The sequence below is a fragment of the Ambystoma mexicanum genome, chromosome 7q (assembly GCF_040938575.1).
Source record: "Ambystoma mexicanum isolate Mex_15411 chromosome 7q, UKY_AmexF1_1, whole genome shotgun sequence".
Lineage (NCBI taxonomy): Eukaryota > Metazoa > Chordata > Amphibia > Caudata > Ambystomatidae > Ambystoma > Ambystoma mexicanum.
In genome coordinates this window covers 241,890,032-241,916,733 of record NC_090941.1, presented here as the reverse complement: position 1 = coordinate 241,916,733, position 26,702 = coordinate 241,890,032, and the positions used below count along the sequence as shown (strand labels likewise).

The 26,702-nt window shown below is 43.3% G+C and overlaps 1 long non-coding RNA gene across 1 annotated transcript in view; it reads left to right on the top strand.

Moving 5' to 3' along the window:
- The first annotated feature begins 9,730 nt into the window (after positions 1-9,730).
- Positions 9,731-26,702, top strand: part of LOC138528772 (uncharacterized) — a 32,638-nt gene continuing 15,666 nt past the window's right edge. Inside the window, exons 1-2 of the long non-coding RNA XR_011284239.1 lie at positions 9,731-9,793; positions 23,962-24,262. This is a non-coding gene — a long non-coding RNA (uncharacterized lncRNA). The remainder of the gene's footprint in view (positions 9,794-23,961; positions 24,263-26,702) is intronic.

The following is a 26,702-nucleotide window of genomic DNA, read 5'->3' as shown; positions in this document are numbered from 1 at the left end:
TCTGGAGTTACTGTCTCTTTTAATGTGGAGAATGATGTCATCCAGATCAAACTCCAGGAGGAAGGTTTCTAGTTTACAGGGCTCTACATTCGAGTCATCTTCTGGGAGAGAATAGAGTTTAGAAAAATGCTCAATCCACTGTAGCTTACTTACATTGTTTGCTTGGATTAAGCCTTGAGATCCTGATGATGCTTGATTTAAAATTCTCCATATTCTGGATGTGTTTTTTGTGTGGAGCACACTCAACATTTTGGCTCCATCATCTTGGTAAAGTTCTGTTCGTACATTACGAAGCCAATTCCTATACCTGCTTTTTAATCTGGTCAATAATGCCGATATTATCTCTAATGGTTGTTTTAGAGCAGCACTTTTGTTGGTCCGCAGCAGCGTTTTTTGCATCCTCACCTCCAGGTTATAATTGTGCGTTTTTGGGGCAGAGTATGGATGATTGTTTGGCCTAAGTGATGTTTGTTTAAAACAGCGCATCATATCACAATATAGAACTCTTTGAATGTTATCACTTGAGTTCACCAAACTTAGACCCGACATCAAATTGCTAAAATTTTCCAAGGTATTATCTGACCATCATAGTCTATTTAGACCCGAGTTAATAACAATAGAGTCTCGTTGATGTTTATAATAAATCTGGGTTGGTTGACTTTGTGTTAAGGCCCATTTAGTCAGTAACTGATTATGATCGCTTTTAGCAGACTCCACTATATGAAAATCTAAGATTAAGGAGAACAAATTCATAGGCACATAGATATAATCAATTGTGGAGCAGCTAATACCTCTATGCTATGTTGGGCCAGGTGGAATGTCTGATTTGAAAGCTCCATTCAACTGCTGTAAATTTTGCGATTTGATTAAATGATTCCATTGAGCTATTCTAGGTTTGTTTGCTGTTGGTTTTTTGGAGATACAGTCCAAATTTAAATCTCCGCCTAGTAGTATATAAGTGATGGAAGGATCTGACGTTATTACAAGGAAGAGTTCAGTCAAGTCCTTAAAAAAGCACAGATCAGACATTCCCACTGGGTTCCAGTATATGTTTACAATAGCGTATTTAGAGGCATTCATGTGAACCTTTATCAACGCATGTACTTGTTGGGGGACAACTATTGTTCAGATCGAAGGCCGGTATCTTGTTTTACAGCAATCATTAGGCCTGATATAGGTCTTCCTCTGGTTGTTTTGCTCGTGGCATTCAAATGAATATCATAAGCATCCCAAATGGGCACATCTGTAAGCCACGTCTCTTGCAAAAGTATTATGTCAAAATCATTCAAGGAGCTCTCATTGCTATTCAACAGATGCTTAAATCTCAGAGTATAGAGCTGATGTTTGTTCTGGCATTTTCACATCTAGCTAATGGTCATTTTTACGGCATTTACAGACACACCCCCTCTGGCGGTTCGAGTTTATGTTTTTTGTTTCAGCCTGCCAACACTCCTGTCCCTGAATAGTTTGAGTTGGGATTGATCCTTCAGGATTGTGGTTGGGTGTTCTGTCTGTAAAAGTTTCAAAGACCAAAGAAAATAATTGACCCTTAGCTAGGCATATGGTGTTTTGAATGACTCTGGAATGGGTCCAGAGTCTAATATAACTTAATCTAGGTGCATTTGGGAATTCCACTAAGGCAATATCAGACGATGTGATATCCTCCAGTTGCGGGATGTCAGAAAAAATGGCCAGTAGGGAGCGCCGGTTTAAGTCAAACTGAGTAAAAGGACTTGCTCTACATTGGAAATTCAAATAGTAGGCTGCTGGATTTGTTTTGCCTTGCACAGCCTGCTGGACACTTTTGATTTTATTTGTTTCTGAGATTTTTTCCATCCCCATTTTTGTCAGATCTAATTCTTTGTTAACTGCTAGTACTGAGTGAATGAGCTGAATAATATCCGGGGCACGCTTTGCAAAGGTGTTAGGTGCATCTTCACACACCGGAGGAGAAATGGCTTTTAACCTTTCAACCTCGTGTTCCGCTACCTTCGTATATGTCTCAGGTTGAAAAGTTTTGTCCATTTCCTTAACAATAGCTACAGTATTTTATTGTGGGTGTGCTACAACAGAGTTTTTACTCTCTATGCTAAATGTAATATTTTCCTGGATTGTGCATGTAGAGTCAAAGATTTTGGAACTTAGACTCCGTGAGAGTAGTGGATGACCTATCATAAACGCATCAACTGCACATCTAATCTCACTACGGTGCAGTTCAGTGGGGTCAGGAGTGGAAGAGTTGCTATTTTGCTTATTAGTTGCTTTCTTGGTGTCGCTATTCCCACTGATTGGTTTAGCTGCATCTTCAATGTTTATAACAGTTTTGACAAGCTCATCCAAAGGGGCATAGGTCATACTGTTTTTTATTAGTAATTGCTCTTGCTTGGGCCTGCAAATGGTATTTGTTTGCTACCGCACTTGACGCAATGATGGTATTTTTCCTTGGAAAATTGATACCTTTAAAAAACTGTTTTGTATTTGTCGAAGGATTTTGTTTTGAATTATTTTGATTTTTTGGCAGATTTTTTAAACCAGTGTTTTGGGCTTTCCCACTCTCAAAAATGTTATAAGAGTGTTTCAGTGGGACAGAATTTGCTGCTTGAGGGACCCGCGGTGTGTTGACTACACCATGTGTTTGCGTGCTTATTTCGGCAGATTTATCCACTAGTGTGGTAATTACTGGGGTTACCTTAGGTACACTCGTGAGCAATACATCATCATTTACCTTGGTGCACTCATAGGCAATACATCATCATTTACACTGATTTTTCGTACACGAGCTGTCGTTTGGCATGCTACCGACGCACAAACAATACTTACAGGCACTTTGTCTCGGTGCGCACTCACTCTTCGGCAGATCGATGGACCCGTTTCCACTTGCCAAATGAGAATTTGATCGATTTTGGCTGATTGGTGAATTAATTTTTGGTCAAGCGAATCATATAGTTTGCTTAACGATAGCAGTGTTAAATTCATGGCGTTCAATGCCGCTTCAATTATTTTGGTGGTAAAATCAGCCTGTGGTGCGGTTGATGAGTCGAGTAAGGGGGCAATCTGACGTCGGGGAGTAGGTGCATAAAAGTAATCAACCGACTCCACTGACGGCTTGTCATTTTCAACGAACAATATAGGGGAATCTGAAAGGTTCTGAGAGTTGTTTGCCGCTGAAGAGTGAGACGCACCCGGTTCTGTTTCAGACACAAGGGACTCATCATTATTTGAAAGTGTTAAGTTTAGATCTTTCTCTGCTGAGGAGGCTATTTCCACTGGTGCAATAGTTACCTTCTCTGTTGCTGTTGGAGCATTCTCCAAAATGACACTTTTGGATACAGACGGGGTAACAAAATTAACAGATTTATCAGAATCAACCAATGCGTCACAAGTATCCCTCGTTGGAAGGAGAGACAGTAAGTCAATTGTCGGCGGTTCTGGGAGTTGTATGGCAGGGGCAGATTCGATTGTGATGATTGGAGTCGATATGCAAGGCAGTTTGTTAACAACTGTTGGAGTAACTTTCTTTGCAAGAGGAGGCACGATAAAGGGGCCATCTTTGCAAAACTAACGGATGTCTTGTGATGGAGCTTGCAGCGGGCCTAGTTTTGCGACTTTAGTTAGTCGTTTGTTCATGGGCGTAGAAGTGGACAGACTCAGAGGTTGTTTACGAGAAGAGAGTGATTGTGTCCATAATTTATGGATACACTCAGCCATTTCAGAGCTACTCGGCATACCAGTCTTCAGGGTTGGTACATTGTATTGGGCCTTTAGTGGTCGTGGGTATCTCACAAAGAAAGGCAAGAGGAAATCAACACTAATATGGTGTTGTAAGATTAATAAAACAGGGAAGTACCCGAAGGTTACCTCTGGGCTGCTCCGCCGTAGCTCAGAGGCGAAGAGGCAAAGAGGTACTTCAAGGTACTTCGCCTGGTGCGCACGCTGGTGCACACGTGTGCTGACTTTTAACTTCTTCTTCTTAAAAACAGAATTTAAGTATATGTATTGACGTTGAGGAGTTGGCAAATATAGTTCAGGGAATCCTCTTGTTTCGTTTACCGTAGAACAATGCAAGTTTTGCTTAGGACTGGAGTCCACAGGAAGAGCGGGCGATGCACAGAGGTACTTCAAGGTACTTCGCCTGGTGCGCGCACGCTGATTTTTAACTTCTCTACGCCCTATGTGGGCGGAGCTTCGCTGTTAAAGCCGTACTTCAGCAAAGGAGACTCGTAGAACGAGAAGTTTTGCTTAGTAGCTGGAGTCCACAGGAAGAGCGGGCAAGGCAAAGAGGTACTTCAAGGTTCCCTTATCTACAGGCGAAGACCCTTTAAAACATCTGGGGACTTTTTACCTTTTTTACTTCGACATCTGCGATGGAGGTCCAAATGGGATGATTTAGAGGGCAGATTGTCACCTTGTAATCAGGCGGAATTTTTTGCAGGCTGTATGTATGCTCTTGGGATACTGTCAAGGTGACCCACAAACCCAGGCTTGTAATGTGGTGGGCTCTTAAACAATTGGTATGTATGAAATACTGCTTCTTTTAGAATTACCACTAAACCTGCATCGGGGCGCCTGGGGTTACCAAATGAATTGAATTTGATACTATAACTGCTGCTTCTTCAGGAAGGATGAGCTCTTTTACATTTATTCTATGCAAATTAGCTCCACACTTGGTGAAAGATCCAGTGTATCGTCAAAGAGAGTTGCAACCAAAGAATTTCTAAAATCTGCCGAATGGCCATCCCAGAGTTCCAAGTGTGCACAAAGTGCAAGCTTATGTTATAAAGTAGCAGTAGTAGTAATTACAATCAGGTGTTGAGCACAGCAATACCGAAGTCCAGTTTCAAGGTGCTATACATTAAACAATTGACACAGTCAATAAATACATACAATGACTACATCTAAACCACATACTCCAGAAGCCCAGTTATACATCAATAACAAAACATATGCTAATAATCCAACCCTAAAACTTCAGATAACCCTAATCTCTAACCATATTGCATTACTTCAGCCACCATGCCCTATATCTAGAGTTTAATTTGCCATTTCATATATGCATACGTTCGGCTATCGCCATATCCTGGTGTGGGGTGCTCAATTAGCAATTTCTAAAAGGTTAGCAATACTCATCATTGGCGATCTTGTTTAAATATATCAGGTGGTTTGCTTTCAGGTTCGCACTGGCCTAGTAGGGCAATGCCCAGACCAAAAACACAAAATGCTAGTGTGGGTCCGTTTTTGGGTCAAAGTTGGCCAGTTTGATGACAATAAATGAAACACTGATACTTTCTTCCTGCGCTTGCTTTGTATGAACAATGGGCTTTATTTTCAAGGCCCTAGACTGCACATGCTCTGCCTTGTAAACATGCCGTTCAGTTTCCAGCTTTCTGCTTTATTTTCTGAAATTCCTTCACAGCCAGTGGAGTTTGTGCACCTACCAAAGTGTCAACACTATCAGAGTCTGTGGCCTAAAATCTAGCCCACACAAACCACCCGTATATCAGCTGTTAGTACCCCAAAATCACCCCCTTTCAGTTCCAAATGCTACATGTTAGTAATCCCTGTTAGTAATTCATGTATTACACTACACAGCACATAGCATGTGCAGCACACATTCTTTAGCAGATAGCCCTTCCTACAGTAACTCACACAATGCCTTTGAAGCGTTTGTCCCTTAAAATGCATTCTAGCAGGGTTACAAGGAACACAATAAATTATATTTCAGATTAAGGACAGCTCTTCCAGGTCCTCACACCTAGTTTGAAAATGTGCAGAAAATACCTTATTTAAATGTATCTTCTCCCAATCCTATCAATTATTCTTGAATTCTTATCAAAGCCGTATCGTATGCAGTCATGTTCTAAATAATTGTACCCCACCTAGTTAAAGACCTTTCAAAGTTTGGGTGCTGCACTTTTGCTCTGTTCTGCTTAATTTCACTGAAGCTAGGTAAAAGATTCTTATGATGGAAGATGAATTCTTGATCTAACAAATCCAGTTCAATCTTGCTGAATCAGCCACTGAAAAATGGCCTCCCATCTGATCACAAGCATTGCAGCTGTGTCGTACTCAGAGGTATGTTCAAATTATAGTCAAAGAATCCGTCTAGAAATGTGGATGCCAGAACATTCTGTTAATTTTTCGTAACAATCCACAGTCTGTTTGGAACTTGGGTCTTCCATTGAAATAAAATCATTTATCTCATCTCCAAATGTATGCATTGAAAGAGAGAGCCTTTCAGCACAGAAATGTAGAGCATTGGAGACGTCCTGCTTGTAAAAGTGCAATTGGTGCAGAACCCACATGGGGAGTGCCCTTTAATGCGTGGTATGACCCACATTTCTGGTATGATTCTTTGCGATTGGGCTGGTTTGGAAATGTCATTTTTGGTCAAAAGATCCTTCAAATTGGCTCCTCTTTTAAATGTACAAAGTGGTGCTTTAAGAGGACACTCTCCTCCCATCAGAATATGCCAGTTATTTTTAACAATTTTAGTAATCTGATTAGACAGAGGAGTACAAGTACTGACAAATACAATTCCTCCCTTTCAGATGACTTTTCTTGGTATTCGAGAAGGGCTTTGCAATTATTGTTAATGGATCTCTTCAAGGCTCGCTTCACCATAACCTAGGGATATTTTCTCATCCTCAATTTTTGACTAAGAGTCTTGGCTTTAGACAGAAAAGTAGTGTTCAACAAGCTGTTTCTTTTTAATTGTAAAAACGGCCAAGGTGCCGATTCTCCATGGTGTGCTGGGATGACAGCTGTCAAATTTGAGGGGAGAATTCTGGTCGGTTGGTTTGTGGAAGGGCTTAACCTGCAACACATTCAGGGTTGTGTCACCATATATCATCACATCCAGAAAATGTACTTCAGAATTGCTATATACAGAAGTACATTTCAAAAACTGGATCTGTTGGTTAATCCGATCCATGAAATCTAAAAAAGATACCAGCGTGCCATCCCAAAGGACCAATATATCATCTATATAACACCTCCATAAACAGATCTTGGAAAAGAAAGGATTGGAGGTGTCATATATTGTCTGGATTTTAAACAATTCCACATAAAGTTTGGTGGCCGAGGGTGCCACTGATGACCTCATGGCGGTCCCATGAGTCTGATGATATAGTTTGCAATTGAAACTGAATTAATTCTCTGTTAATGCTAACTCAGCACACCAAAGAAAGAAACTGCTTGGAGTAGTACCATTTGTTCTTTTAGAAAGTAAAACTCCCTAGAACACTCAGTGTCTCCTGTTGAGGTATACAGGTATACAACAACACAATGTAAACTGATCAATAGTTGTTAAGTCTGGTCAAACCGCATCTATTCGACCATGTTAATTATTCCTGTCGGGTCCTGTACATCAGAGAACATGGTGGTAACAAACTTTTTTCAAATACTGATTAGCAAACCTTGACAGTGGTTTAAGTAATGACCCCGTCCCAGATACAATCGGGTGACCTGGTGGATTTGTCAGAGACTTATGAATTTTGGGGAGGATGTAGAAATTGGGTACTGTAGGATTGCACACGATTAAAAAAGCATGCTCTTGTTGACAGATCCACCCCCTTAATAGTGCGTTGTGGACCTTGTTCTGGATCAACAAGGAGAGTTTAAGAGTTGGATCTTCCAATATTTGTTTGTAGTTGAGGTGTTGTCCAACTGACAATCACATTCAGTGATGTAAGACTGTCGATTCAGCGTGGCTATTGCCCCACCTTTATCAGCCTTCTGCAAAATCACATCCTCATTATTAGATAAGCTTTTCACCGCAACACGTCCTTAGTTACTCAAATTCAGAAACAGACGTTCAGAAACATGTTGCTCAAGTTGATGTAAATCATGACACACCCTTTTAGCAAATACTATGGCTTCTGGAGAGTAGCTCGTTGTAGGGGTGCAGAACGAAGAACGGTTACGTAACCGACTAAAAAAAAAAAAACAGTTGTAGGTGGATTTTGCAGAGCAATTGCTCAATCTCGCCTTGGATCCTGAATTTGTCATGGTTAGCAGTAGGGACATTGCCATTAGGGCAAACACTTTACCAAGGCAACTATCCATTTAAAGGCCTGCATTCAGTACCATCTGGCACCTTAGATACCGTCTTTGAGACCTTGTTGCACTACCTATTTGTGTTAAATGATGTGCAAGGGAACAGGAAAGCAGGCAATCTCCACTTACTTCATAGACTATGAACGAACACAAACAGCCATTCAATGTGCAGAGAGGAGCTGTGAGGAATCAAGGGAGCTTAAATAAGGGTGGATTATGATATATGGTTTCTCTTTAGTTGTTAGGATACCTTTCTTTCCCGGTCATCTTTTGCTATGCTGTGAGGTCCCTTCTTCTACATCAGCTGCCACGTCTATTATGACTAGTTTTCGTTTTGTCTAAACATTGCTGGCTCGCTCTTGCAGAGATAAATTGACAATGAACTTTTTTTTTAACCTCTCCCTACTGGTTCTTCGCACACACTAGTTTTGTCTGCGGTGGCTGTTGAGCAGAAAATGCTGCTGTTGCTGCATTTACTCTCTCACGATACACAAATTCCCGTCAGAGACACTGATATATCTCTACTAGAGGGGGCAGGCATGCTCGTCGGAAGCGACAAATGCAAAAGACACCAGTGCGCATTTGATCAATCCTTTGCATTTGAAATATATCCAAGATTATGAGCCAATCCAGCATCCACACCTGCCATGCCTGCTCGCACATTAACGGCCTCCATGCTCCCGTGCCTTCCTTCATGCTCCTTTCCAACCTGCCATCATATAATTCCATCCCAGCATACCAAATAATTGATGCCTGACACAATGCTGCCAGCGTTTGCATGCACCAGAGAATGTTAATATTGGAAAGGAAATTGACTCCTTTACTGACAACGCTTAGCAGATGCGTGGGTCATACCACGCATTAAAGGGCACTCCCCATGTGGGTTCTGCACCAATTGCACTTTTACAAGCAGGACCACAGAGGTGGGTCTAGCACTGGACAAAGCCTGGACCCAACACCAATTTACTAATTGCAAGTCAAGCAACACGGTCTATGCGATATGGTGCCCATGTCCTAAGATTTATATCGGTATGAATGAACGTAAAATAAAAATAAGAATTTCAGAGCAGAGGAGGTGCATCAAAAATAAAGTTCTTACCGCCCTCCCTTGTGAATCATTTTATGACCATGGACCATACGATTGATACACCACTCAAATGGACAGTTTGTATGCAAATTCCACCAATGCACAATGGAGAACCAATGTCCAAAAGGCTGCATGCAAAGAACAGTGGTTAATCTTTCTGTGCGACTCATCCAGCACTGGCCTCAGTGAACATGTAGATTGGCAGAACCTGTGACTTAGTACTTTAAAAACAGAGATCACACCATTCATGATCTATTAGTCGCACAGTTATATTTACCTTCTGACAGTTGAAGTTATATGGAAGGCAAAAGCTGTATTACCATGTTATGAAAAGCTGTTGCCATATAGACCTGCTGCCGTTTTTCATTTAATTTTGTGAAGTGAAGAGACACCATTTTTTGAACAATAACAACATGGTTTTGAGAACAATATTAAGATTGCTATTAGGTGTCTCAGACTGAAGCAGTGTTCTTTAAATGGACACTGGTGAGATATGTAAACACAAAGTGTTTATGCCACACCCCTTACTGCGTCAGGTACAAGTTGCCTTTAAATACGTTAGCTCTTGTTTTCGAGCGTAACGCACGTCAGGTGATCGAATATGGGCAACGAGACGTGAAGTTGTGCGAAGGAAAAACGTATCCAAACCAAGTAAGTGTAAAGCATTAGTTTTCGATATATATTGTCGAATTCGAATTCGTCCGCATTCAATTGGTACATGCGAGAGAGGTATTGGACAGGAGAACGAGACGCTATTGCTACATTCTCGTCATTATGCATGTAGTTTCTTGCACTACTTGCATTCAAGAGGCGTTCACACAAATATCGCAGGACGCCTTACTGTATCTGTATTGACGAACAGGCAGCAGAGACAATTGGAGAGCCTCACCCTTTCGAGTCTGTGACAACAGAACAAAAAGGTAAATAGACTGCGACTTTCTAGGGCGGGTCACTGGTTATGGACTGAAGACAATTTTTACAGTCTAGTGAACAAGAATGAAGACTTCTATTTACATTATGTCAAATGCGTTTTTGCTGTAGTCCGTATCAGTTAGGGTACATGGTTGAGGTTGGACTCTAGTTGGTAAGCAGCTTGGGGACCTAACATAACAAGGTGAATGTTTCATTAATGAGCTCGATTGTATTGACCTGAGTACCTAGTATATGTGGTTAATTCTTAGGGCTTTAGTCATGTCTTATTAAATGATGCAGTTACAGTGTAGTACAGGGTAATGTAGGTGATGAAAATGCATCTACGGAATCTAGTTGGATTATGAGCCTGTAAACAGACCATGAGAAAAACCAATCTAGATGTCTATACACTTTGAGAATGAATACGTTTATAAATGTGATTCGACCCACTTACCCCACTTGTGCATTGTCCACACAGATTCCCGTCTACTTTGAAGACACTTCCACCGTTAATTGTTCAAATTAAAAAAAATACTTTCACAGTGAGCCTTCCTTAAGTGATTATTGTTTCTAGGGTTAAGGACTGCTTAGTGGTCACAGCACTAAAGAAAGCTGTTTGGTTTTGTGTTGTCTCTTCTAGTTTTTGGACAAGATGCCTGAATACTGGTTTTAATTTTTGAAGAACCGAAGAATATGCGGAAGCTTTCTTTTTGGGGTTGAATCCTATTGCCGTTAAATTTCTCCACTTCTCTGTTTGGTTTGTTGCTTATTGTGAATGTCTCCTTTGACCTAGTTAGCCTGCCATGCATTATTCTACCTTACCTCTAATTTAATTATCTCATTCTGCATTCCTGTGGGTGATTTACCAATTCACTACATAAAAGGCAGGCATTAATTTTCACTTCTACAGCCAAGGCCAATCTGGCATGGCTCGGGTGTGAGAGAGTCTTCTCAGAAGAGCCAGGGAGGTTTAAGAACCTCGACCACTCGGTATGAAACTCCCCCGAAAGCAAATTGGCGAACCTTAAGCCCTACAGAATTGCTGCGGTGTGAGGAAAGTTAATGGGGGAGGACATTGAGAAAATGTTGAAGGATGTGTTATAGAGCCCTCTGAGAGCCCATGGTCCTCACCTATAGTCCTTCTCTTCAAACCAGATGTGTCTTGGAGATTCTGTATAGACTTTCGAAATTCTGAAAAACATCTCAGACTTTGATAACTACTCCATTCACAGAATCGATGTGTGAATGGAGTGCCTGCAGAATGTCAAGTACATTTCCACACTGGACTAGAATCAGGGCTATTAGCAAGTCCTGGTAAACCCCAGTGATAAAGAGAAAATGGCCTCCATTACACCTCAGGTAATATATTCATTTACGGGTCTCCAATTCGGCCTGCATGGAGCCCCTGTAACCATCCAAATGCTCATGGACAAGGTATTATACTTGTATGCATCCTTTACAGGTGCATACCTAAATGACATTATGATCCATAGCACTAGTTCGGAGTAGTATCTAGCCATCTCTGAGGTCCCTGGAACATTAAGAAAAGCAGTTCTTCAAGCCAAACCATAAAAATGCCACCTAGCCTAATGTGTGGTAGAATACGTGGGATACTTTGTAAAGAATGGTTTGATTCAACCTCAATCCGAAATGGAGAAAGCAGTAGCCTTAACTCGCCCACCAAAAACCAAGCATGAACTTAGAGCTTTCCTAGGGCTGGCCGAAGATCGGATGACTATCCTGAATGTATCCACTATAGCTGCAAATGTAACCAACAAGCTTAAAAATGCTCACCCCAACAAACTTGTCTGGACCTGGGGGACCACATTAGTTTAGACACCATAAAGAAACACCTATGTGAGGAGCCAGTCCTTAAAATGCACAACTTTAACAATTAATGTGTCCTCCAGATAGAATAGCTTCTAACCCCATTTTAGACATATCTATCTCAGTTGCTTGAAGGCCAATAATGTTGTAATGCACCAGCCACAAATTACTCCCGGGAACAACGTATTGCAACTGTAGCATCAGAGGCTCTGGTTAGTAAGGAGGCCATTGCAGCTTAAAGTACTACATAAAAGGGGGGACATCTTGCTTCAATACTGATAATTCACCCTTGACGTGGATGTATTTAAGAAAATACACTAATGCCAGAGTATCAAGGTGGTTTTAGGATCTTGCAATGGCAAGGAACAAGATAGTGGGGGCTTTCACAGCCACTATCTCTTCGGTCGGCTAATGGAGGACTTTAAGCCAATAGTTGGGGTATGCAACAAATCCAGGGCATTCATCTCCTCTCCCCAAGGGGGAGACACCCCCTTATGGACTATGAAGCTGAGCTAAGCTTAACACCCCTTAGGGGACAGGGCATACAGGATAAGACTGGGAGTCACCTCCCTCTGGGTAATGACTTGAAACATCCTTATGGACTAAACCATGTGGTTTCTGACCATCTGTGTGAAGCAGACATGCTTGGAGTAAGCAACGGGTGGAGCAAACCCACCCCTTTGCCGAGGGAGTGGTAAAGAGCGAATATGCATTGAAGTGAGAGAGAGAAGCCCTTGCAACCCAAGAAGAGCATGATCCTACTCCCGGGAGGTATTTGCTAGATGAAGTGCATGTATGTCAGGTGTTGTAACGCAAGTCATGGCTAAGCTTGCAGATGGCAGAAAATATTTCAGTCCAAAGAGGCTCAATGCAAAGGAGCAACATGGGACGGCACCACGACAAAGTAGCAGAGGACAATTCCAGGGCCCAGCCGGTGGCCCAATAGTGAAAAGACCAAGCTCCAGCCAGTATGAAACACCTGGAGTTGACCAGTGAGGACATACCATGGTGGCAGAACCCCCAACTCTCCCGGTGAGCTCCAGTACAGTAACAAAGGAACACAGTGGTTGCAGAGGATAGGGAGAGGGGAGGACCAGCCCAACAAAACCCTATGATGAAGTGAGAAAACCGAGATGCCGGGCTAGGGTCGAAGAGATGAAATCCCAAGGCCGGGTGAGAAATACCAGACCCCAAGGTGGGGTAGAAGACACAAATCCCCAAGGAGGGGTGACAAACTCAAGACCCTAGTCTGGGAATAAGAGTTACAATCCTATGATGGGGCATGAGACCTGAAACCCAAGCAGAGTGAGATACCTGAGACCCCCAAGCAGGGGTAAAAGAAACACAACTGGAAGTCGGTGTGAGAGAACCCAAGATGGGGTAAGAGAAACCAGACACCAAGAGGTCAAAAAAGACACTTTGTCAGACTGACTTATACAGAACAGTACAGGAGAAAAATGCTCGGAAAGCCTCAGCTAAGGCTAGGTGTTTAGCCCTCTCCTTGTCTCTCTGTAAACTGCCCCATTTGTGCACATTATTAAGCCCCTTTCTCCTTTATACCACTTCTATGCAGATGACACACAGATTGTCCTCTCTTTCCCTACCGTTTCTCAAACCATCCACAGTAATATCTCTGAGTGTCTGCAAACTGTTCAATCATGCATGCATTCATGTTAGTTGACTTAAATGTGTCTAAAACGGAAATTCTTTGCTTTCGGTCCTCCTCTATTTCTTCTTCTCCCTCTCCCTCTTTCATCTTGTTTCCTCCATTCCGTATTACTCTGTCTACTTCTGCTCAGAGTTTAAGAATCATCTTTGACTCTAATTTTCCTTTGCTTCACTCTTCCACTGCTCAGACCTGCCAATTTCAGCTTTTCGATATTTGTAAAATGTGACCTCTGTTGATATTCCACCCCAGTGGTGGCACTTTCAGTCAAAAGTTGTACCCATGCTCATCTCCATTTTCTTAAATCACCCCCTTTTCTTTTCAACATTCATTTTAAATGCCCCTTAATCCCAAAATCAAGGAGTCAGTAAGACAATTACACCAACCTTTTATTTGAAAATCTCTTATGTTAAGAGAAAACCAGACATCTCTGTTTACTGCATTGGTATTTAACAACACAAAAGTCACTTTCACACAAACATCTTGTGAATACAGATTGCAAGCATGCAATGCATTATTAACACATTGTTTTGGTAAGTAAAAAAAAAACAGGTTTAAGTAGTGGAGGTATTCAGTGTAGAGTATAGACAGAATGTCTGGCTGTGGGATGTTAATGACCTCTTCCCATTGAGCTGAGACTTCACAGAGTGGGGGCCATCAGAACTCCCCATTTCACACTTGTGTCTGTACAAGCCCAGTAATAAAAGTTAAGACTTGAAAGAAACAGACATGATACAATGTCCTGGGCTATGTGAAGCAGAGATATGACTCCGGCCTGCAGAATACAAAAACGGCCCTTTTGTTAGGATTTCACAGAAACAGACCTCTGTGTTTTACACCTCAAAATGGCACAATTTTCTGTGTTTTAGGGATGAGGATGCATACCACAAATCAGTTGAAGGGTCATCACCGGGCATTCCACGTTACTAAACTCATTAAAACGTCTGTGGGTCTATCCAGACTCGATTACTGCTCAGCCCTTCTTATCAGTCTTGCAGCCTACCATCTTGCTTCCTAGCGTTCAATCTACAACTTTGCTATTCAAACTTAATTCCATCTTCCCCCTCTATTTCAAATGCTTTACACTTGGTTTATTGCTTGTCTTTCCTTTGAGTCCCACCTGTTATTCAACTTCGAGTGCATTGTATTTAAATGCACACATGGTTGGGCTCCTCCCTATCTGTCCTCCTTGGTTTCGGCCTACACCGCTGCCTGTTCTCCTCATTCCCAATCTCTTTCTCTTACTTACCCCTACACCTCCTGGTGCGACCTCCCAATGTCGATCTTTATCCATACTGGCTCCTACATGTGGAATACTTTACCCCTCCCTGTAATTCCTCATCCTCTTTATACTCTTTCCACTCCTCTCTAAAAGCACAGATTTTGGCATCATCTTAAGTCAAGCTCCTGGACCAACCTTTACACAGGCCTGCGGAGACTCTATTGAAATGGTCATACATGTTGGGTGTCAGAATCCAGTCACCAGTCTAAGTGGTAGGGACAGAAGTAGGTATCAGTGTTCTGGAAGGATGACTTTCTTATTTGTAATAGGCATACTGTTGAGCACCCTTTTTACTTGTTTTCTTTATGGGAAAAGATCCAAGCAGCGTAGGGATAGGGACAGCCTAAGTTTCTAGTGACTTAACACAAGTTTGAGAACAATGCCACCTCGTCTGTCGCTTGGTTCTGATCTACCGCACTACACTCTAAGTACAGTCGCTTGAGTTTTTAGTCCTGAAAATATTTGCATGATGCTAACGGTTCAAACAGTGAGATGTAGTTTCTCCTTAATTCAGCTCTGTTCGGCCAATTATGAAAGCACTACCCTGCCACTGATCTTTGAATTTTATGCATGGGGATTATCCAAATATTTCCTGTAGAGCAACCGGATTTCAAGAGCTTGACTGTGTGAGTCATTCTAAGTTTTGTTAAGGTTTCACAGGGTTTATCAGCAATGTTTGCAATGAGTGGGAAGAGTGTTGATAGTCTGATGGACTGGAAGTAATATAAGTTTCAAACCAGCTGGAGGGATTACATGATTATCTGAATCACACATGAGTCAGTGTTATGAAAGTGTAAATGCTGATAGTTGGGGAACATTTTCAAGGCCATTTGTTTTATGTTCCCTTACATATGTAGATGATACAGTTCTTGTGTTCGACATTTTAAATATCTGTTCACTCCAGATGCACTGTTTGTACTGGAATGGGAACCTGTGTTATGGCAAGCACTATCCAAGACATGTATTTGTTTTGCCCATGTCCACCTTAGGACAAAAGAGATGGTAACAGTATCTCTCCACAGTGTGACACTAGTTGCCAACTGTTCTGCCCATGTGCAAGCTTTTGGTGAATAAGTAAGCAATGATGTAAGGTGTGTTCCTTGCCGTGTTAAAATATATGCATGCTTCTATGAGATTCACAGTCACCGCATTGTGAGTGAAGTGGTGTGCATGTTATGCCAAACTATCGTTCTTTGCCTGGCAAGTCATTACAGAAGGGGAAACGCCATATGCAAATCAGGCTTAGTCCCACCCCAAAAGGGGCAGTCCAGCCCGAATTGCTAGGTCACATCCCTTGTGCATGAAACCACAATCATCCCCAGACGTGTGTCAGACTCATTAGGTGTCATCAGTGAGGACTAGCTTGGGTCTCGAGGCCCAGCAGGCTCGGTTCCCAAATCTGGGCCAACATAACCGACGTGGGGGGCGGGGGACTTATGTAAAACAAAAGAGGTGATTGCTGGAAGATTTAGAATGAATCCTAACCTCTGGCAGTCCTCCTGCAAAAAGAGAACATCCCATGCACAATGTTGTGTATGTCATAGTCAGTGTGTGTGTTGTCTCATGGTTGGCTGCCTTTCTTCCCTGTAACTGTATGCTGATGCAGAATGGAGGACTGACTGATGTGGAGTTAACCTCCTGCAAAGCGCATGGCACTTAAACTTTGTTGCTGTTTGGCATTTTGCCTCTTTTTAATTGTGGCTGTCCACTTTTAATTGACATTTTCTGTCAGTAGAGTATGTAAGGCCATTTGAGACGGATCATAACTGTGCCAAGCGTAATGGATGTATTCATTTAGAAATCTACTCCAAATCCTGCATGATAACATGTCTATGATTTGGTCCACCCAGCCCAAGGTACCTTCACAGCAGCATTATTTGGCGCCATGCCAGGGGCAGGTGCATATCTTTTAAAGGGCCTTGTTTAATAAAATGATTATACAATTTTCATGCTCACTAATATCACTTGGGTGCCACCCAACAGTGCATAATGTAGACCGAATAGTAGATATGTGGCCTTTCTCTTTACAGTAAGGAGGTTTGGGGAAGAGTGATACAGTGCAGAGTCGAGGGGGTTCTGATTGCACCATACACTACATTTAATAGTGGGAATGGATGTTACAACCTTAGGCTTCACAAACGTTTTTGGCTACAACCACCATCAGACCTGTTAAGCATAGTCATTTAGGAGGGATCATGAGAGTTTTAAAAGTCCACTTTTAATTACAGATGAACGTATGAGCCTAGCTTTTATCAAGGAAACACATTGTACTCTTGGTAAGAATGCATGCACCTCTCCCAGTTGGAGGGACTGGCTTCTTTGGGGGTACGCTAGGGACAACGCAGATCAAATGGGGAAATACTTTAAAGGGCATACTAAACATGGAGGGGGTATACAGAAAGGTCCAGGGAAGCCAAGAGGCCAGAACACCAAAGAAAGAAGCATTTGGCAATCTCGGATCATACTGTAAATTATTTCGATCTTTGCCTCCTGCAAATCAAGCACTCCATGAATAGCACTGCAATGTCCCGGGAGGATAGCTCATGTGCTCGCCTTGGAAGCAAGACGATACGAAGCAACACAGGTTGGATCCCCAGATCCGCGCTTAGAAACCTCTGGGTATTTAAGTGCGTTATAAATATGCAACTAAGACGACAACAAAACAAAATCTGTAAGTGTGCCTCGTTGCCCCCGAGTTGTGTGAGCGCTTTAAACATGCAAATAAATAAAACAAAACATAAAATAAATGTAGGTAAATCTGTAGCAGATACATGAAGTGGCGATTAACAGAAGGATTGAAGAAGGGTGAATCCCCTGTCAAGATTTGTCTTTATAAGGGTGTACAGCCATCCAGTTTGTGAACCATCTTTAAAAAAAAAAACTTTTTAAAGAGGAAGAACCAAGATGAAATTGCGTGGGACCTTCAGCTGCTCAAAGTATTTTCAATGGGTGAAGAGAATATTGCCAGTAGAACTGGACGCTCTTCCTAACCACATCTGAAGGACAAGAAAAGTGATTTCCAGAAGGACAGCTTACCAGTCACTGAAAATTATTTGTGCACAGGAAGCATTGTCTAGCACTGTGGCTGAGACCCTGCCAGCATATTTGAAGTATTTCCATGCACTGGCAAACACGGGGAAGCATGGTCCTTCAAGGAGCCTGGAGAAAGGAACCTACAGCATGCTGCAAGCCCAAATGTGTGACCTTTGGCCAGATTGCCAAGCCAGTTGCAAAAACCAGCAATTCCTCATTCAAGCCACATCAAGCTGATCCCTTGACGATCCCTGTGATTTGAGCCACCTCAATTATGTCTAGCCCCCTGAAGAATCTTATCGAATGGTAAAGTAATTGTCATTTGCTTCGGATCATATACATTTGAGACTGTCTCACTGCATTCATCAATACAGACTGAATTGCCTACTTAAAAAAAAAAAAACTTCAAGTCTCCCTCCAAATGATTGGGAGGCTATAATTGGGGTCATCACCATTGCTAGTGGACATTGTCAAGCTCTTTAAACTGCCCATTACCATGCAACAGTGCTTGAATTAGTCAAGCCACCTTCTTCAAATCTATAACATTGAAAAAGTGCCAAGAAGATTGACTTGACATGATATAGGAATATGGTTTTCCTAGGTTCTTATCCCCTGGCGTTTGTACCTTGGGCCATATACATATTTAGGACATAATTCCCTTCCACAAAATATTCTCAAAGTAATAATTTAGAATTTCTGCATTTATGCTTGTTGTCCATGACTGCACTATTGCTTAGCAATAGTAAATAGTCTAGTCAAATAGTAATGTCTTTACCATGTGATTAGAATGCACCATCTCCCCCGAAAATTATTGCAGATGCTAATAATGAATGCTAACACTTAATTGCTCATCTTCACGGGAAATGCCTTGCAATAGGTGGTTGATCAAAAAACATGGGGAAGGGGCTCACTGTAATGATACCAAGGGGAGGAGCCAGGGAGAGGGGTTGCAAACAATGGTCAGGGTGACAGGGGGAGGGCGTGACAGGGGGAGGGCGTGACAGGGGGAGGGCGTGGGGGCTGATGCCCACTACAAATTATTGTAGAGCTGTACAGAAAGTACTCATTGTTGATACTGTCAATGGGATAGCGGTCCTGATGAGTGTCCTGAGGGAGAACACTCACAGGTTCAGTGCAAAGGATGTCAAGATCAACTTGGTGGCTCACTGAGATGATTGGTATAGATATGAGGGGGATGGCAAAACATCAAGCATTTCCAGGAACATTTGAAGTGGTTGGGGAGGTAGACCACAATAAAATGAATGGTCATAGGCGCTTGATGCTCGGGTTGTTCGTCTATAATATATTTCATATGTCTATTAGCCGTTGCTCCTGAAACCCATGTGCTTCTCCTTGCTCTATGGTTTCTTCAGGCTGTTCCTCATGATCCCTTTCCATTGTATTCTTTTAACGTGCACATGTTTCCACAGTAGGCACAGATAGCTTCTGTGTCATGAGTCAGTCCCCAGGGCCATACAGTACATGTACCCACTCTCCATGCACAGCTCACAGGGCCCAAAGTAGCAAACCGTATTGCCCTCACATGACACGCCCAGCTGGACAGCCTTGGTGCGAGGGTGGGGGGATGCAACAACAGAGAAGATGGTCCACTCAAAATCCGGTTTTGGATGAGTTGCAGAGGGCAGAGAGAGGCAGGCAGATTTAGAAAGAGGTTGTTGCAATAGTCCAGCCTAGAGACAACCAGAGCTCTGAAGACAGTGAGCTTCTGGGGGAAGGAGCAGAAAAGAATACATCTGAGGAGGTGCAGCTGGTAGTGTGACTTCTTAGAGACATCAGAGATGTGAGGAGAAGGAGAGCGTGGAGTCCAAGATGATCCTGAGGTTTTTAGAATCACAGGTGGAAGTAGGAAAGGGCCAAGAGAGGCCGGCCAGAGAGTGACAGGAAAGGACAGAGCAGGTGTGCCGATAAGGAGAATGTCAGTCTTACTGGCATTAAGGCAGAGATCATTGGTGGCACACCACTCCTGGATAGCAGTCAGACAGTCAGAAATGAGAGAAGGGGAAGAGGTGGCAGAAGGGAGCCTGAAAATGAGTTGAGTTTCATACGCATAGCACTGAAAGGTGGGGCAGAGAGAGGCAATGCAGTGGGCAGTAAGTGCCAGATATTGGTGGAACATCCGGGGAGAGAGGTTAGACCCCGGGGGAATAGCAAGGGTGGAGATAGAGATAGAAGAGAGGAGTTGTGTCCCTCGACGCCTCTAAGGCCTTTGATTCGGTCCGATGGACATGGCTTTATGCCACCCTAGCAAAGATGGGGATCGGAACGGCTTTCTTGAACTGGGTCAAACTCATTTACACCAACCCCACCGCCAGAGTGCGTACCAACAACACCTTTTCTGAAAAATGGAGCCTGGCCAGGGGCACTCGGCAAGGGTGCCCCCTATCCCCTCTACTTTACATCTTAGCGATTGAACCAGTGGCAGCATACCTTAGGCAGGAATACGGTGACGGGGGAATAACGATAAATGGTGTGAACCACCTTGTCTCCATGTATGCGGATGACATGCTCCTCTACCTGAGGGATCCCGAACACCTTCTCCCCTACATCCTGGAAACCCTAGACGGGTTCCACAGATGCACAGGGGTCCAGATTAACCACAGCAAGTCTTGCTTATTCCCCCTGGCTGCACTTAGTGGAACCAAGGAAGAACACCTCCCCCCTCTGGCCCTTAAATGGGAACCCACTACATTCAAATATCTGGGCGTCGTGATCCACCGGGACCCTGAGACTGAACATGTTCTGAACACGGGCAGGGCTAAGGAGGGACTGGCTAAATCAATCGACCTATGGTGCAAATTGCCCCTTTCGATGGCTGGTAGGGCGGGACTCCTTAAAATGGTAGCACTCCCCCGTCTCCTACATTTCTTCACCAACGTCCCCTACAACATCCCCCAGCGTTTTTTCAAAGACCTGGCCATGCTATGTAGGAAACTCTTATGGCGGGAGGGGAGGCACAGAGTTGCCCTAGACATTACTCAAAGACCGTACGAGAGGGGAGGCCTGAACACCCCTAACTTTGAGCTCTACTACATAGCGGCCCAGCTTAAGCACGTGATCCAGTGGATGGCTGATGATGCCATGACGGATACACGTCTATTGCAGCCCCCAGACGCACCATGGCTGCTCAGGGACCTCCTCTGGATCGGACCAATGCCCAAAACGCTAGACGCGCACCTCATCCGCCTAGGCACTCAAATTTGGAGTCGGGCCTGCAAGCTGGTCAAGCTGTCCGACCCCCTACTCCCCACAGATCCCTATAGCCGCCATCATGTCCACTAGGCCGGAAGACCGGAAGGCGATCCGGAACATATGGGAACCCTCCGGCGTCGCCACTCTGGGCGATCTGGTGGACGACCAGGGCATCCACACATTTCCCGAGCTGCACGAATTGACTGGGGTCCCACTGGGTCAGTTCCTTCTATACGGGGCGGTGCTGGACAGACTTAGGAGGCGATGGCCGGATGCAGAATCCCAATGCGCCGGACACGAGGCCATAGAGAACCTGATAGGTGTGGCAGAAGGGGGACACGAAACCTCTAGGCTTTATGAGATCCTAATTGACAACACCACACATAGCGAACTCACATGCAAGAGCAAATGGGAGGCCGAGCTGAACACACTATTCGGCGACACGGAGTGGGAAACAATAACACACTATCACAAAAAGGTTTCTAGGAATGCCCGATTCCAGCTTATCCAATTTTACATCATCCATAGGGCCTACCTTACCCCAGCTGTCATCTCGAGATTCAATGGCGCTGGTGTGGTGCGGTGCCCCAAGTGCCAAGAATCCGCGGCCTCCCTGACCCACATGTTTTGGGCCTGCCCGAACATACAAACCTTCTGGTCGCAAATTCAGACCAAGGTAGCAGAGGAGGACATAACGCTAGACGTGCAATCCCCCAAGGCATGTCTATTGGGCTCGTACCCACGAGGGAAAAAAAACAAACCTCTCAACAGGCTCAAAGACTTGATGTACATCCTCGCAAAAAGGCGCATCGCAATGGCCTGGAAGTGTCCCAGGGCCCCTAAACTTGGAACATGGTGGGAGGACCTTCGCAGATGGACTGTGGCTGAAACCGGGGCCTGGGAGCTGGCGCAAAGACAGCAAAAAATAAATGACTCGGAGGACCTCCTGCAGTGGATTGCCCTCACGACGGCCCTGTTCAGTCCTAAGGAAGCCAGCACCTCAGGCGAGGACCCGGACAGCCCGGGCTCACCCTAATGCCAGCAGCAGACTGCGCAACCCCGGTCCGGGTTCACTTGGGGAGGGAGGGAACGGGAAATTATTGTGGATATTTAATTGATTGTCGTGTTGATGATACTGGTTGTATGTTTTCTTGGAAAAAACAATAAAAATATATTAAAAAAAAAAAAAAAGAGATAGAAGAGAGGAAGGACCCAAGTTAGACCTGAGAGGGTCGATCAGAGAGGAAAGAAGTCAGCCATGCCAGGGCCTGATCGGTGATACCCCAGTTATCACTGAGACAGTTGAGCAGGATGGCATGGTTGACCTTGTCATGGGCAGAAGAGAGATCAAGTAGGATGAGGATACAAGGGGTGTTAGAATCAAGGTTGGAGAGCAGGTCTTCACGGATTTTCAGAAGAGCAGTTTCTGTGCTTCTGGCAGCTCTGAAGCCAGACTGATGGTCATGGATACAACCAACATAATGTATTTGCTTTCAATTTCGCAAATGTGAGTTTTTTTTTTTTTTTTTTTTAAATAAGTGCAAAAGGCTATTTTAGCCACATGCACCTAATAAAAAAAGAAAGGTCAATTTTCTTTGACCATAACACATTAATAATACATCAAAAAATGATAATGTTTAATCTTGGCATGCCTGGTTCAGTTAGTAAAACTATCACTGGGTTGTGATCTTGCTGTGGCTGGATTCTTCTGGCATTTGATACTGCAAGCACTGCAGGAAAGCAAACAAGCACATGTGCAGAGTCTCTCACTTGTAAATCGTGTTGACAGAACTCATCCCCTTACAAATTCAATTCTTTTACATTGAAACATAGGTCAACAAAGGAAGCCAGCATGAACTTATTGTTATCTTTAAATACAGCTTCTCGAAGATCAACTCACAAGCGGATCCCTCACTACCTGCATCATATCTGCATTATCTTGCAAGGCATGAGCATTTGCCATTTTGTTCAGGTTGAACTCAAGCCGGCAGACCACAGGGAGAACCTCACTCAGGGCTCCATTGCGAAGGATTACCCCACTGGGTGGCATCCTCAATAGGCTCTAGCGGAGAACCAACGTCATATAGAAACTGCCACTGACAGTGTTAGGAACGCCCAATTTAGAGCTCTTCTATGAATTCTGCAATACTCTACAATGGGTTTGCAATGCTCACATATCTGGTCTTGAATTTTCAAAATAGAGTTCCACTGGTTAGCAACTAAGGTCCTCAGTAGCAACTTGTATTGCACTTGAAGTTGGCATTGTTGATTTCGGGCATGGTAAGCCCATATGAAAAGGGAGCTGTTCTTCTGGGCCACTGTAAAGACTGGAGGATGGTATCTGTACCTGTGTCCTCTATATGGTTGTGACAGAGGTAGAGAACAACCCAGCCAAGGTTCCCTATGTCATAGCAATGAATGAGCAACAAAGGATTAAGCTTGCAGGAGGTGAAGCAAGCTGGTTCTTAAGTACATTGAATCCATGAGCCCTCACAAAGGAATGTCCACACACTATGTTAGGTGATAACACAGGTTCTATACATAGAATAATGTTCAGTAAAATATATACATATAAATAACAAACACTTTGTAGTTAGGCAGTTATAGTCAATTAATGACAAATATATAGCACGCTAGACTTAAATTCAGTAATAATGCACCAACTGAGGACAGTTTTAAAAAGGCAGGTGAATTCTTAAGTAAGGTGTACTTTCATAGATTCCGGAAGAAAAGCAGGTTAGTTTCAGAACATAGGCAGTATACTTTAGTGAGACTCAAATAGTAATACTGTTTGTGGACCCCTGTAATGGAAAAGTGAGGGAGTACCTTATCTTGTCTTTTAAAGCCCAGTCCAAACATGTCCAATAATGCTCTGTTCTCTTTGTACAGGTTCTAATGCCCCAATGTACCTGAGAGGCCATAGGAGAACAGGATTGAAGATGACTCTGGGACGCATGGACGACTCCTGAGGGTGGAAGACGCTCTTGCTCGTCACAGTACCTTTGGTACCTTGGCAGGCGATGCAGCAGTGTTTCTTGGCTTCAATCGGCAGGACTCCTGAAAGATGGACCACATTTACAAGGAGTCACAGATATGGCGAGTCCAATAAGGAAAACAGAACTAATCACTCTGATTACTGTTGAAGCCCACCACCAGTCTCCCTAGTGTTTGTAGGAGGGGTGTCAATCTGGTGAGTGGTACTCCTACTGAGGCTGTTGATAGACTGCAGATACTTAGGGTTGCTAAGTATACCGCCTTGGGGCTCTAAATCATGGAGTGAAGGGGTGTGGCACCAGGTCCTAGTTTACCCTAGCCTCATCACCAATCCTCTTCCATAGGATCTTCTCACATAGCCCACTGTGTTAATGTCCCTCCATTTTGCGACAAAGTGAAAATTGCAATAGCCCAAGTGGTGGCGCAGGCTCACTTTCAGGTTTTGCCATTTGGATGGGAAGCTATGTTAACCTCCAGGTGTTCACAAACTTAATATTGTGGCAGGGAAGCTATGTTAACCTCCAGGTGTTCACAAACTTAATATTGTGGCATACATTATACTTTGGCAGATGAATACCAACTATTTGGCTCTAGTTTCTTGCAGTTTTTATATTATGTTTATGTTTGTAGAGTGTGAAATTAGCTAGCAAGGAGATGAATGTTGACAAAGTTTGGGTGATTTTTTTTAAATGATTATTAAAATTATTAGTGAATGATGTACCACTTCATGCCAGACACATCCAGCTCCAAGGTGCTTGACCTGGGATGAAAGCCAAGTTGCACTGGTATTGTCCTGTTCCCAGTATTGCCCCGTGCAATCCTCCCAGCTATGGGTGAGAAGCAACATTAAGAAACGATTCCATCTAGTGTACATAGTTGTAAATGGTGAGGTAGAATGATCGATGGTTCAATGAAGGTGCATAGAGTTCCTTAATGTCATGATTTATCCGAATTTCAAGAGTGTGGTGTGATCAGGCTCTTTGTGCATAGGTATAGAAAACACGTTTCCTTGTGCTGGGTTTCTTGCACTTCTTTCCTTAAACTTGGTTGTACTCTGGCCTCTGAGGTTGTGGTTAGTTTCTCTACCAGGTAAGGCGGTGCCTTGGCTGTGGTTGCCTTTAAGGCAATGCAGCAGGTCTTATGATTATTTGGACCTTAAGGGACTAATTGTGTACGTCCATAATGAGGATGCATTTCTCAAGCCTTTTGATTAATCATTCAGCTGCTTGAGAGTTGCTGTTCAGTATTCAACACTGAAACCAGGTTAAGTATGGGAGAGAATACTGGCCTTGATGGTGGGTTTGAATCTAAACTGGGGTAGATGTTGCTTTAATGCTCGTAATAGGGATACATTATATGAAGAAGACTCAATTTTTTGTGAAGTTGGTCATGAAAGAGCAATTGGCGTGTTTAATGAACCTGAATTATTTTGTATTGGTGGAGAGTGTGTGTATGAAGCCTGTGTAATGAGCACTTCTTTGAGAGCAATATACCTACACTCGCATGTTTGGTAGGAATGGCTTCACAGGTACCCATCTTCCTAAAGTGGCATTCTCAAAGCAAATTGGTTGCTCAAGTAACATGATCTGTTTTGGGGGAACACATATATCTGCCTAATGCCTAAAACCAATAAGAGCGTACCACCTGCTCACCTGCCTGCCTCTTACCCCTCCCAAACGGTCCTGACACCAAACCAGACTCATGGTTGGCAGTTCTCAGCAGAGCAATGAATGTACAGATGCCTTAAAAAAGCTATATTGTGTACTTAATAAAACCTGCCCACCCATAGAAAAAGAAAATTATTTGAGCAACTTTGCTAGTATTCATTTTAGCCTTTGCCTTAAAGTACGGACTTAGACTCCAGTATGGTAATAATACATGTGCTGTTCTATGCCCAGATATATAGGCGCATGGGCACTGTCCCTGCGACAGCATCTGCTGTAAGAAAACTATACACTCTCAAACAACATCAACAGAGGCATTAGTCTAGTCAATCCTCTTATATGTGGGAATCAACAGGCTCCCTCAGCACGCAGCACCCACTTGAGAAATTCTTCTTAAAACAATCTCTCAAGTAACGGTGGCAAGTCCGCCCAACCTGGGCATCTGCACAGCTGGGTCAGTTTCCTCTCTAAATCAGCGCCAGAGTACCATCCAATAAAGACATGAAACACTACTTTGAAACTGTTTATAAGTGGGGTCATTAAAACTGCAGGTCGAATTTGGAATATGCCAATATTTTTATTCTCATTTGATTATGGCCAATAGGTATGTATCTCATGTTCTATTACTTGGGAATGCTGCATGCAGTAAATGGCACATTAATATCAGAGTAGATTTGTCCTAAAGAATGTGACACATTTTACCTTCACATAAAATATGAGGGATATATTTGAACTCACCACACATTGAAAAATATGTTGCATCCTATGTGAATGTTTGTACTAGTGTTTGCCTCCACAGATGTATACATCTATGTGGTGGACCCCTTTGAGGGTGTGAGAGTGGACATCTGACAGTGCAATAGATTGCACAGAAGAGTCATTATTCTCCTTGTCGCTTTTGTGTAATAGTATTGGAGGTTCAGTAGCTGTATGATCCTCTGCTTTATCTTATCAATGTAAACCCCCAAACAG